Source organism: Cryptotermes secundus, unplaced genomic scaffold (genome assembly GCF_002891405.2).
Source record: "Cryptotermes secundus unplaced genomic scaffold, Csec_1.0 scaffold534, whole genome shotgun sequence".
Lineage (NCBI taxonomy): Eukaryota > Metazoa > Arthropoda > Insecta > Blattodea > Kalotermitidae > Cryptotermes > Cryptotermes secundus.
The window spans coordinates 468,940-481,941 of NW_019739956.1; the positions used below are offsets into that span (position 1 = coordinate 468,940).

The 13,002-nt window shown below is 41.1% G+C and overlaps 1 protein-coding gene across 2 annotated transcripts in view; it reads left to right on the forward strand.

The window, feature by feature from the left end:
* Positions 1-13,002, forward strand: part of LOC111872150 (acetylcholine receptor subunit alpha-like 1) — a 586,882-nt gene that overhangs the window by 362,756 nt on the left and 211,124 nt on the right. The window contains exons 1-2 of one of the 2 annotated variants that reach the window (XM_033754548.1): positions 9,450-9,469; positions 9,883-10,029. The gene's annotated coding sequence lies outside the window, so the exon portion shown is untranslated. Of the gene's footprint in view, positions 1-9,449; positions 9,470-9,882; positions 10,030-13,002 lie in introns of those variants that run through there. The other variant, XM_023865742.2, reaches the window with a different exon arrangement.

Here is a 13,002-nt window from a genome sequence, read left to right on the forward strand (position 1 = left end):
AACTTCGTCAACGTAGAATCTAAAGGGTTTTGACAATGCTGTGTAATGCTTGGAATTGCTTTATTTCTGCAATTTGTCCTTCGTCCGGTATTCTAAAAACACTAGAGAACACAAATTTTCGGAAGCTGCATCTGTTTTCATCTTCAGACGTGGGGGGAAACACCTACTGTGTTGGGTCCGTTAGAAAAAGGTAACTTCAGTCACAGGAATGCCTATGTATGTGAATGGAACTGCAGTTGAAGCCAGGCTTTGTCAGTGGGAAGTAACAGGAAGAATATAAAATAAAATTACAAAGACAAAAATAACACCGTCCAGTGTGACTATTTAAGTTTTATCACTTGAAAACTCATCACCCTTACATGTTTCGATCCCTACGGATCATCCTCAGAGGGCTTCAATACTTTTTTCGGAAACTACTCTTACAACAGGTGTTAAAGAGTGTAAATAACACAGCAGGCCACGAATAAACACGGACAATACCAAGAATCTCCTTTCTCAAGATAGACAGGCGGCACAGGATCAGTCACCTCCACGAATAACAATAGGAGAACTGACACGAACCTGCATGGTTTATAAATTTTAATCTTAAACAACAAAGTTTTTAAAAATTTTAATACCAGGAAGGCTGCTATGACTGTGAAAAGTTGAACATTGTGTACATTATGTATTTCAGACATTATATATGTATGCATATAATTTAACACCCATTGTGATAGCAGTTTCCAGAAAAAGTATTGATGCCTGTCAGGATGATCCGTAGGGATCGAAACATGTAAGGGTGATGAGTATTCAAGTGATAAAACTTAAATAGTCACACTGGACGGTGTTATTTTTGCTTTGTAATTGTTAGTGTGAGGGACCAGAAAGAAACAAATAAAAAAAATCAAATAAAATGTTTTCACAACATGAAATTCTTCAGTTAATCATATGCATTCGTTTTCATTGACTTGATTTACTGGTTAAGTTCTTTTTCCTTGGCACTACAGCCCCAGTGGGCCTAGGCCTACCACCATGAACTTCTCCGTTCACTTCGGTTTTTCTAGATCTTAGACATTCGGTAGGACTCCTTGGGCGGGTCATCAGCTCGTCGCAAGGCCTCTACCTGTACACAAACACAGAAAAACGCACACACACAAACTAAACATCCGTGCCCTGAGTGGGATTCGAACTCACTATCCCGGTTTCCAAGCGAGCGAAGACAGTGCATGCCTTAGACCGCTCGGCTACCGTGGCCGGCCATGTTTTTATATAGCTGCAGTTATACTGGCATAAGTTCAGTGATTGATTTTGACTCTTTCTAATGGACCTAATCGAGTGGATGTCTCTGCCTCGCCTGAGAATGGAAATAGATGCAGATTCCAAAGCATTGTGTTCTCTAGTGTTTTTAGAATACCTGCCGGTGGACAAGGTCCAAAGACGCAGTAATTCCAAACTTCATCAAAGTCTTAACATTCTAATCAAGTCCCTCACAGTTCATATTCATCTAGTAAAATGAAAATGTTACCATTGATTTTTGAACTTGTGCCTCTACTTATATTTTCCTTAAAGTTCTTAAAAGTGAGGGAAGCAAATAATATTAATCTAAAAAATTCTACAAAAACCCTTGAAGCAATGCTTTCGAATCGATATCTTTCTTGTAGAGTGACCATGTGGAGCGGCCTTAAATTATTGTGTTTAACAGACTTAAGAGCATTTTGGGAGTTACGGAGCCGGGGGGGGNGAGCTGAGGAAATGGCGTGCTGTTTGGCACAATATGTCGTGGAGGGCGCTCTGCATTCCAGTGGCATGTGTTACCTTAATGATTATGCGGTGGCGCAGTAATTATTTCAGCAAGTTTGTATAGAGTTCGTAGTTTCCAAGGAAATACCCTCTTGTTACAACCGCGTCCCTATATATCACATGTTTGCATTTCTGCTTCAGCCTGTCTTCTGTAGCCTGGCTTGGCTAATGGAGTCACTTACACTGCTGTTCCCGGTATTGGAATCAGATGGAAGAGCAACATTTGTAAATATGGCTATTTGAGCATGCAAGATCATACTGATGCCTGAAATATATGTCTTCTTGCGTAAGGAAACTTTCGCAAATATTCCCAACCCATCGCCACCTTAGTGACATAGGGTTGAGTGCAGGGAGAAACAAAACCAGAGAACTAACTACGCAGACATTTTAGCGTTTAAATTTAAGGCTTCAGAAAGGACGAATTTCAATCTTTCTTATGGTAAGTAATACAATATGCAACAGATGATATAATGGTGATAACAAAATAATCAGCTTGAACTTTAGTTTAGACTACTGTATGACGAACTGAAGATTAGAAAATGCAAGACACTCACTCACGGAGCTGAGCCCTTCTTGAGAATCCGCCAATTTTGCAGCTACCCAAGAACTTACCAACATTTTATGGAACCCGAAGGTTCATTATCGTGCTCTCAAAAGCCCTCCACTACTCCCTATCATGAGCTAGATCAATCCAATCCACACCATCCCACACTGTCTCTTTAAGATCTATTTAAATATTTTCACCCACCTACTTCTTGGTCTTCCTAGTGGTCTCTCCCTTTCTGGCTTTCCCACCAATATCCTATATGCATTACTCTTCTCCTCCATTCGTGCTACATGCCCTGCACATCTCATCCTCTTTGTCTTGGTCGTGCTAATTATTCTTAGTAAAGAATACAAGTTATGAAGCTCCACATTATGTAGATTCCTCCAATTTCCCTTAACTCCATCTCTCTTCGGCCCAAATATTCTCCTCAGCACCCTGTTCTCAAACACTCTCAGTCTGTTCCTCCCTTAATGCCAGAGACCAAGTTTCACGCCCATACAGAACCACAGGTAATGCGAGTGGGAAAGAAAACATGTAAATTTTCACCTGTGCCTAATTAAACACCACGCCATGAGTCCTTATTGGAGACTGGTGCTATAGGTCCACCATTTTGATCTTGGTACTGGATGGAGGTGAGCTATCAGCTTCACGATCCAGCCGCTGTACTCCTGGGTAAATAGCCCCCAGGTACCCCTTATATAGGATAGTGTGGGCCCCATTGTTATCACTATTATTTCACGGATGAAAACTGTGCACTTGAATTGTTTTCCATAGACGGGAAACAAATTTCTGTTGTATACTAAACACTGAATTTTGATGAATTCCTGGAGTCACTGAATATTTTATTTGTGCCTTATTTATCGATTTGCAGTCCGTACGTGTGTCGGGATATTGCTCGACTCTGTACTTCCGTCTTTGTTTAAATGCGTTAGGTTGCTGAACTTGACCCCAGAGCGTCTGTTATTTAACATATTGTAGAACTGTTACTAGAAACGGAAGTTCTAGAGCAGAAGGAGGGAGGTTTGACATAATAAATAAATACCTAATTACCGAAATAATTTATTATAAATTTGTTCTCTCTGTTACTGCCACGATTCATCTGTCATTCAATTTGTGGTCTAGTATTTTTTATTGCTAGTGGGGTGGGACTAAGTTCCTTGTACTGCGGCCACTTCTGGCCTATTGTACCAGCCCCAGATGATAGGTGAGGGTGATTGTGGAGCAATGGGTGGAATGAAGATTGGCAGGGGAAACCGAAGTACTCGGAGAAAACCTGCCCCAGCGCCATTTTGTCCACCATAAATCCCACTTGATCAGACCGCGGGATCGAACTCGGGCCACCGCGGTGGGAAGGCAGTGACTAACCGCTTGGGCCAGCCGTGTCAAACATGCGGCCCCCATAGCCACAAAGTGTGGCCCCTCAACTTTTAGAGCTAATTGATATTAAAATCAGTATTAAAATTTTAGTAGAAATATTTTTTGTAAAGACAATTTTCCAACAGACCAGAAGAAAAGAAGTCTCACCCAGACATAAATTAGCAGGCTGCAGGAAAAGTGATTCTGAGAATTGCAGAAAGGTTTGTACAACTAACGGTTTGTAAAGTTCATGAAGGACAAACTATTGTATTTCAGAAGGTTAATGCACTAAAATCCGCACAGCCTTACCACCCCAAGTATTTCCAAGAATCCCTTTTGGAGGCGTAGTAAGAATGCAAGGAGGGTGGCAACTGACAGACAAGTGCAAGAGATTTCTACCTTCAAAACTAGCTTGCAACCCCCAGCCATTGTCTAATGGGCTGCTAGCAAACTTTAACTTTTATGACCATTGAGACAAGATACACCTTCCTACTCGTCCGGTAGTCTCTTGTACATTGTCATTCAGTTCATTTTCACACAGCGACAGGTGCTGATGTTACATTGTTGTAATTAAACATTAAATTATCAACTACGAGTTTTCTTGTATATGTACAGTAACTTTTAAAGGCAATGTCGCTTTCAAAAAATTCAAGTAGAAAAACAAGAACTATTGGAAGTGAGCGCCGTGTTTTTCAAGAAAAATGGGAAATCGCTTATTTTTGTTGTGAAATAGAATGATATAATGATAAAAACTCCGTCTCAAGTGCAAACAATATATTTTGCGTCTTTGATCTTGTTTCCCTACACTACATGTTTCGGCCTCAGACGGCCATCATCAGGTTTCTAACACTCACGTCGCTGTCACACTGCACCCAGCTAGTAAAGAACACGTAGTAAAGAATAGCAGCGGCACACACACAGAAAGACTACACAAGATAACACCTATACAGTGTGGTAACAAGAAATAGCCGCTGCAGCACTTTAAACATAGGGCGAATAACCCTAACAATTTAAAAATTTTAAAATTTAGGAAAGAATTTTAAAGGTTTTTAAAATTAGAACTAAAGATTTTATTATAGTGCTATTACAACAAAGTCAAAATTAACGTGTGTAAGATAAAATAATCTACAAACCAGACAGTTATCAACGACGTGAAGATGATAATAACAAGGAAAGTGTTCTTAAATGTTAAATTTTGAGCTGGGTGCAGTGTGACAGCGATGTGAGTGTTATACACCTGATGATGGCCGTCTGAGGCCGAAACATGAAGTGTAGGGAGCAAGATCAAAGACACAAAATATATTGTTTGCACTTGAGACGGAGTTTTTATCATTATATCATTTATCGTATGGAGTGCAACAGGATGCTTAAATATAATAGTGAAATAGAAGGTAAAATTACATGTTTGATTGGTGGGCAAAATATAAATGTTCCGCTTTAGGTAATTATATTGTAATTATTCCTAAATAATAAATAGAATTAAATTTCCTTGTATCAAAATCTAATATAATTTCTATTTTGAAGTGCGGCCCTGGACTATTATTAATAGGGCTGAGGTGGCCCTCTGTACAAGTAGAGTTTTACATGCCTGGCTTGGGCTATGGCGCGGCCCTTGTGGTCTAGTAACTATACCGACTAAGCTAACCGGGCTCCAGTGTGTCTTGCTGATGAAAGAGGAATAATCAGCGAGAGAATATGACAAACGTGTGACTGAAGTGAAAGTAGATAGGCCTATATTAACATAAGTTAGTGGAGTTCGCATTATGCACCGTACATTGATTTCCATTTATTCGAAAGGAACAGCGTCGCCGATAATTGTGAATTGTGGAGGTACGCGATCAAAATAGTGGAAAGAAATCTTAGGAGTAGGCAAATTATTTGCAGTTCTTTTTACAGTCACACATTTTACAGACTCTTTCTTAATTCGTTGTGGATTTTAAGCTGTTTAGTTTACCATAAAATTTTCAATTATTAGCATGGAGATTTTATAGATATATTTCCAACTTCGAAATTTAGGGTAACGGCAAATCATCCGCTCTGCTGGCTGATTCGTATTTTCCTTTAGGTCTGTCAGTACAAGAGCAAGGCTGCCTGGTTTTTAGGCTATTTCTTCTTGAAGTTGCTTTATTTCATCTACCGAAGGCTGTTAATTTGAGCTGTTAATATTTCGTTTGTCTCACATCTTTTACCTGTAACCCGTCAGGCAGAATTGTGACATTCAACTCGAGTTCATCTGAAAGTCGAAAGCTTGTGAGAGAATAAGAAGAATAAGAAGAGGAACTTTCAGCATCGATTGTGGATCCAAGAGGAAATATCGGAGACTGACAAAAATATTGTAACAAATTTGTTTAAAGCGTTCCTAGGCAACGGCTCAGTAAACGCGGTCAACGTACAACAATGGGAGCTGTGTCTTAGTGGACGAATTTTATTACGCGTTGCTAGGCAACAGCGCACCAATGAAGACGCTGGCTAGGAATCACGTGACTTGTTCACTGTGTTGTCTTCCTTATGCAACAGTAGAAATGTGATTTCTGCGCGTGGTCCTTGCCGAGGCTTCATAACGAGAATAAACCAGCATTTCAGTTCAAATGAAGGGTCGTTCTTCCATCTCTGTCGGTTTCTTGAAGAACAGAACTGTGTTGTGGCAACTGAGACTTAAGATTTTCTTCTGCTTGGTTTAATAAGGCATTATGAACATTAGAACCCTCCGTCATAATTCTATTTAAGAAATATTCCATTGAAACCCGTGTGGAGGCGGGGCCCATTACCTCCACCGTGACCCTGCGAGTACTAGGAGGCGGCAAAAAAGGGAAGTCTCAAATCTGAGACAGTAAAATATGGTCACGAGTTCCAAGGCACTCAGACCCGAGAAAGACTGCGCTGGTAAGGACCAGCAGCATGTACAAAAGACAGATCCGTCCTCTCGTCAGAGAGGACACCCCACAAAAACAAAACCGTAACTGTCAAACAGTAATAAATATGTGGTCATGAGCCCCAGATGGGGTTCGACACCAAGACTTACTGACTGACTGACCGTCATTCGCAATGTGATTTTGACAGTTCAGTTGAGTTCTCGATAGGAGACAGCCACGGGAAGTTCGTGGAAGATCTGTGAAGGCTTAACGTGTGAATTGAAGACTTTGTGTGTTATAATTACAGTAATCTTGAAAGTGTTATAATTATTTGTATTTATAACTAGTGAAGATCAAATATACCGATTCACCAATCCAAACCCGCGTCATAACCACTCAAACACGTGACAATAAGCATCATTTTTCTCAATTGTCCTCATGTCTGGCCATGAAATTATGACTTCCGAAGCTAGTTTTATTGAGGTTTCTGAAAGTATAAAATACACGCATAATTTGAAAAAATAAACAGTGATTTTCCAGCAGGAAACACGTCAAACTGGATCTAAGTGTTCATCATCTTCTCTTATCGTGCGAAAGAAATTGTGACCTTGTTGCCCCACCATAGGAAAATTTCTTTCTTTTAATGTAAATGTTATAGCAAAATTTGCGACATAATTTTCATTGCACTTAAGATTTGTGAACTTATGCTGTAGAGCTAAAATAATTATCTCTTGTTTGGACAAATCTGTAAGCACTCAAAGCCATACATAAGCTTAAACATAGTCTAGGCGATATATCTGCTTTTATTGCATCCGGAAATTTCTTTAAGCTCCCGTAAGAGTCACTGGTATTTTTGTTAAATGCTGAGCACTCTTTATGAACATCTGATTGTTTTGTAACTTTGCAATCTCTCACTCACTCACTCATGGAGCTGAGTCCATCTTGAGAAGCTGCCAATTCTGCAGCTACTCAAGGATTTCCCAGAATTTTATGGAACCCGAAGGTTCATTGCCGTGTTCACAAGAGCCCTCCACTTGTCCATGTTCTGAGCAAGATCAATCCAATCCATACCATCACATTCTATCTCTCTAAGTTCCATTTTACTGTTGTCCAACCGCCTACGTCTTGGTCTCCCCAGTGGTCTCTTACCTTCTGGCTTTCCCACTAATATCTTATATGCTTTCCGCTTGGTGCACATTCCTGCTTCATGCCCTGCCCATCTCATCCTCCTTACTTGATCATTCTAATTATACTTGGAGGATAGTACAGGTTATGAAGCTCCTCTTTATGCAGTTTTCTCCAACCGCCTGACATTTCATTTCTCTTCGGTCCAAATATTATCCTCAGCACCCTGTTCTCAAATACCCTCAGTCTGTGTTCCCCCCTTAATGTCATAGACAAAGTTTCACATCAACACAGAACTACAGGAAAAAATATAGTTTTGTATGTTCTAATTTTTATGTTTTTAGACAGCTGTTTCTCTAAATGAGTTTGAGAAAGATAGTGACACGCCAAATTAATGTTTCTGAGGAAATTACGAGCGGACTAAAGGCAACCAAAATTTATCTCTTTTAAGTTCATAAAATATTGTCATTTCGTCTCATATATGAAACAGTATATATAATAAAGTAGTACTATATAAATTAAAATGTATTTTTAAGAAATATGATATGTAGATGTGGATTGTATTCATCTGGTTCGGCTACGTGACCCTCTGCTTACGATAATGGAACTTCGGGTTCCGTAGGGGAATTTCTTTATCTTCTGACTGATTCTGTTCCTTGGATTAAGTTACAGCGTTTTTATTGGGATTTTATATTGCTAAGAAATTGCAGCGAGTTATTGGTTAGCCCTGCAGACGGTGAATGTGACGTCATATTAATGAGCTGTTACCTGACACGAAGAACACGACTCCCACACTTACTTACTTACTTACTTAATCCGTTCCTCTTATACCTTCCGGTGTCGAAGTTGTTCTTTTTACATTTTGGCCATTTTACATTCGGTAGGACTCCTTGGACGGGTGATCAGCTCGTCGCAAGGCCTCTAACTTAACACAGGACAATACAAACACAAAATAAACACATACACATACGAAACACCCATGCCTTGTGTGGGATTCGAACCCACGATCCATGCTTCCGAACGAGCGAAGACAGTACATGCCTTAGCCCGCTCGACTACTGTGACCGGCCAACTCCCACGTGAAAACAAATACAATTTATTTTATTGTTTCTCTGTTTAACAACTCTTTTAATTTGTTAAAATTATACAGTAGTGAATTACAGAGTGATTAGGGAATACATTATTTTACAGGTCCTGAAATGAGCTGTCGTAACTTAGTTTATTTTCCCAGTATTTTATACGTGAGACAGATGAGTACTACAAGTAAGCTTAGGTCTACTAGCCGATAATCGAACCCGGGATACACCGGATCGAAGAATGCCTCTTACAAGTAACAGCTCCATATTGTGTTCGGTAAGCTACGTAAGAGGACAAATAAATTTAGCTGCATTCCCTAAAGAAATGGCCATAAACTGATAACATTGTGTATTAGGGTTCGGATGAGTAAAGTGAAGAGACATTTGGGTTACTTTCAGTTAGAAATGGATTTGTGGTGAGGTGTGATTGCGTGATTCCTAGGGTCAATTGTTGGGTTCAGAGCCGTTCTCCACAGCATCCTCCTCTCTCATCCTCTTTCCATTCATCTATACCTCTTTCCTCTGTCCCTTTCATTCAGCTCTCTCTCTCTCCCTCTTTGTCTCACTCACCAACTTGGCTGCCAGGGTGTGAAGCGAATATCGACTAGCAGCTTCCTCGTGTTTCGTCGGGAATGTTCGGGTTTCGAATTTCGGAGCGCTAGTACTGCACACACATGGTTTGGTATTGGTTCCAGGGCTGGAGCTAAGCCCTCGGCTGCTGTGGACTCTGAGGGGTGAGCGGTGGGGTTTGGGTCCAGAGAGAGAGAGGGAGGAAGGTATCGCATGATGAGGGGGGATGCTGAACGGAAGTGCGGGTGGGGAGGGTGCGCAAGAGATGCTGTAGTGGGTTGGTACGGTGGGAGCTGCTTTTGCTGCTGGCTTCTCCCGTACCAAAACTAGTGCTGATTCTGCCCCGACACTGTCAGTAGCGCATATAGATACAACAAACCCCGAGTTACACCGCAGTTGTAGTCTCAACAGTGATGAGGATTTCGTGATATGCATTTGCAATAAATTTGGGACTCGTAACAATAGTCTGAAATATTTATCCGTATAATCAATCGAGTCGTTTATAAGTTACAAAGTGTTGTGTAATCGGGGTGTCCTGTAATCAACTATAGTAACAGAAAGTTGTTTTCGCTGACAGCGGGGATGCGAGGAATAGACCTGGCGGCCAGGGGCAGCCTCATGAGCCGGCTATTTCTCCGGGCATACCGCGCGCTGCACCGGCATGTGGTGAAGCAGTGACCTCCTCTAGGGGAAGGAAGGCGATGCGCCCAGCGGTGAGCACACCGTAAGTACAGCCCCACAGTGGGTCTCTCATACATTACATTTTCTCCATGTGTGGCACACCAACATTCAGATATCAAAGTTCAACCAAAACGTCAGACCTATTTTATTTTTTTTATATATTCATGAAATCTGTGTTAAATGTCAAGGTTCGGTGAAGCATTTAAAATGAGTAACACAGTTCGAACGAATTAATGTACTAAGTTAAGACATTGACCATGACTTTCATGGTACACCGATGTAGCGAAATATTGTACCTTGTAATAAAATATTTACATTTTAAAATAAATATTTATTTAAGCACGTATATATATAAATGCCGTGTGAGACACATTGCAGACAACGCAGTAGCATAATCACAACAGCGCATTCGAAATGTCTCGTTTCAAATATCGTTTGCACCATTCCATATAATCCTGTGGGTGTTGCGTCTAGTCCAATAAATTTTTAAGACAATTGCGTTACGGTACGGCTACTGTGTAAAGTTTTTCTTCGAAACTGTGTCTTTCATATAAGACATAGTCCGTAGTCGCTACTCCGTTCCCATGAACGTGTGTGTAAAAATAATATTCTGGTATAATTCACCAGAAATCATTCCGGATTACGTAAATTCCGAAGTAATATAGTGGCCTATTTCGATTCACGTCATTTTCATCTGCGATTCAGTTTCATTATTCATTAAATAAGATTACGTATTTTTGGAACGTTCCTTCTGTCAAATCTAAAATAAAATAATTTTATCAAGACACGGTTCGTAATTGAAACACGAAATAAAATTATATCTAACGAATAATATAACGGTCATGTTAATTGTCAATTTATGCATTCAGTATACCAATCAAATTAGCCTTCATTACATTTTTATTAATTACTCCGATAAACATCAAGTTACAGTTAAATCAGACCTTAATCAGACACTAGCCTCTCATTGTTTCCTTACGCTGTAACGTGACGTCAGTACCTTGAGGATGTGATGTCTCTACCAGAGCACTATTTCATGACGGTGTGTAGGATCACTGGATGACAAGTTCCATGTATTCTTAACCTCTTACTAGACAGAGCTGAGTGGTTGGTTTTTGCCTAACCTCAGGAAGAGAGGCCCATGATAACCTCTGGACACGAAGCTGGTTGGAACTGAGGTGCATCGAAGGTTTGAACGTTTTTACTGAAACTGAAAAATAAGGAGGCAACAAATAACAAACTTCATGGAGCAGAGCCCTTATTGAGAAGCCGCCAGTTGTGCAGCTACTAAGTAATTTCCTACCATTTAATGGAACCCGAAGGTTCATTATCGTGTTCTCAAGAACCATCCATTCGTCCCTGTCCTGAGCCAAATCAGTCCAATCCATACCATCCCGTACTATCTCTCTAAGATACATTTTAATATTATCCACCCACCTACGTCTAGGTCTTTCTAGCGGCTTCTTTCCTTCAGGCTTTCCCACCAACATTCCATATGCTTTCCTCTTTCCCCCCGTACGTGCTACATGCCGCGTCCATCACATCCTCCTTGACTTGATCATTCTGATTATACTTGGAAAAGAGTACAAGTTATGAAGCTCTTCATTCTTTAGCTTAGGTCGTTTAACCAAAGAATTCGTCCAACCCCGAAGTCCTTTGTGGCGTTTTGCAACAAGTTTATTTTTTAGAGCGAGGAGTTTTTAACCCCACTACCAACCCCCAAGCTGGAGGACCACCCCTTGTCTGCTATCCGCCACTGATTATTCAATATATTCGCAGCTATCCTCCATATCCGCAGGCCGTCTCTTCCGTCCGCAACCTGAGGACGCGCCATAAAGTAAATGTATCCATATGACAGGGTTTCGTTTTTCGGTGTTCTCTTTTATTTGCCCATCTTTGTGAAAATGTTTGAAAACACGTGACTGTGCTGCACTCCGTGGGAGAAGAGCAGTGGCATTCTCTGCATTATTAAACTTCCGTTAAATGTATGTACCAGCGTGTAGCATTCTAATATTGTCAGTAACGCAGGTTTAACCTCTTATGGGAGCATGATAGTCGAGGAGCATGACGAAACGGAGATGTCAGTTGCTTACTGGACTACATATGAAAAAGCAGGTCGCGATCCCCAGTTTGCATTTCCCGGCCGCGCCCGCCCGTTGCTGCCTGCTGCAGAGCCGTGCTCGCTCTTAATGCGGCCCCTAATGAGGGGAGGTCACTAAAACAGGTCAAATTCAGTTTCGTATAAAGAGGACTCTCATTGGATTTCATAAATATACAGACTGGCGTGTTTGTTTGTCTACGGCATCTATGTACTGACTATGTGAACATCGATACCTCAGTCCCTTTCGAACTGATAAAGAGTTACAAAAAATATTGCGTAATTGCTAATGAAGTGCGGGAATTGCGTCAGTATGAAAAACGTAACTATGATGGGATGATAAGCCGTCGAAAAGGTCATGCCAAATGTCTGAAAGATTCATAGTTTCAGAAGTTCATTTTGAAATAAAACGGTCCGGAGGACCTGATCTTCCCCCCCCCCTGGCACTACAGCCCCCGTGGGCCTAGGCCTACCTCCATGAANCCACGAACTTCTGGGTTCACTTCGGTTTTTCTAGATCTTACACATTCGGTAGGACTCCTTGGGCGGGTGATCAGCTCGTCGCAAGGCCTCTACCAGTACAGAAACACAGAAAAACGCACACACACAAACTAAACATCCCATGAATGGGATTCGAACCCAAGATCCCGGTTTCCAAGCGAGCGAAGACAGTACATGCCTTAGACCGCTTGGCTACCTTGGCCGGCCGGACCTGATCTTTACTCGTCGAAAATGATTAAAAACAATAACTTTTAAGTAGCTTGCTTCAAGCCTTCATTGGCAACATGTGTAAAAATTCTATCCCTGTAACAGGCCGTGGAGGCCCATAAGGTTGTGAGATGTTGAGGCTCCCACATCTTCTAGATAATCGGCTCATAGATGGCGGTAAGGTTGTCAGACTTTAGCGACTGCCGCCCT